Source organism: Manduca sexta, chromosome 5, assembly GCF_014839805.1.
Source record: "Manduca sexta isolate Smith_Timp_Sample1 chromosome 5, JHU_Msex_v1.0, whole genome shotgun sequence".
In the NCBI taxonomy this organism is placed as follows: domain Eukaryota; kingdom Metazoa; phylum Arthropoda; class Insecta; order Lepidoptera; family Sphingidae; genus Manduca; species Manduca sexta.
In genome coordinates, this window is record NC_051119.1 from 2,370,663 (window position 1) to 2,371,668 (window position 1,006).

Consider the following 1,006-nt stretch of genomic DNA (forward strand, 5'->3'; position numbering starts at 1 on the left):
TAGCGTGGACTAACAGTTTTGCCGGGCTATTTTATACCTATACTCTTTTACAACAAGGCTTTACTTTCAACCACTAAAACAAAATATTCAACAATAACAAGCTACACGACATTGTTAAAAACGTTTTAAACCAGAATTGAGATATGAAATATGCAAATCGTATTAACATAGTTTGTATTCACTTTCATCAGATATGCAACTAAAAATAACAGTATAAAAATATGAATACTTGCATAGTATTGGTTTTGAAGTCGACATGAGAATGGACAGGAATTTGATCGAATAAAAAAAAATACTACCGCATATATATATATTTTTTTCTATAAACAAATATTTTTTTTTGTTTTCCTAGGGGTTGACACCTCAGCTACGCTGGCTACGCTCTGCATTATATTTGAAAATGTATCGAATACCTTACAATAGAGACGACTAAGACCATTTTAAAGACAAAGTAATCAGTAATTTATAAATAGATGTTTCACAAAATTTATCAAGTAGTGTTTTAGTGTAAACCAAGCAAATCAAATCTTTTAATTTCGTATTGCAACATTATTTGAACCATATTATAATCTCGGAAAGAATAAATATGTTAACTTCGAATGCTGCCATGTAATAAACTAGCTTTTGCTCGCAACTTCGCGCGCGTGTACGAGTTTTACGGGATATTTTTTTTACCCGACTCACTTGATATGCATCGTTATATTATGACCAAATTATACAAAATCAATAACTTGTATCCTATTTTTTATTCTGATGTATAACCAATATTACTGTAAAGTTTTATCTAAATTCATTCAGTAGTTTTTTCGTGAAAGAGGAACGAACATACATACATCCATACATCCATCCTCACAAACTTTCGCATTTATAATATTAGTAGGATAGGATAATTCAGTTATGCCAATTACTCCAAACACATTAAAGATCTGTAGATTATTTGGGGATGGGTGCGAGCTGCATAAGAACGTAATGGTTGGCATTCACTTAAGGAATTCTACCTTAAACA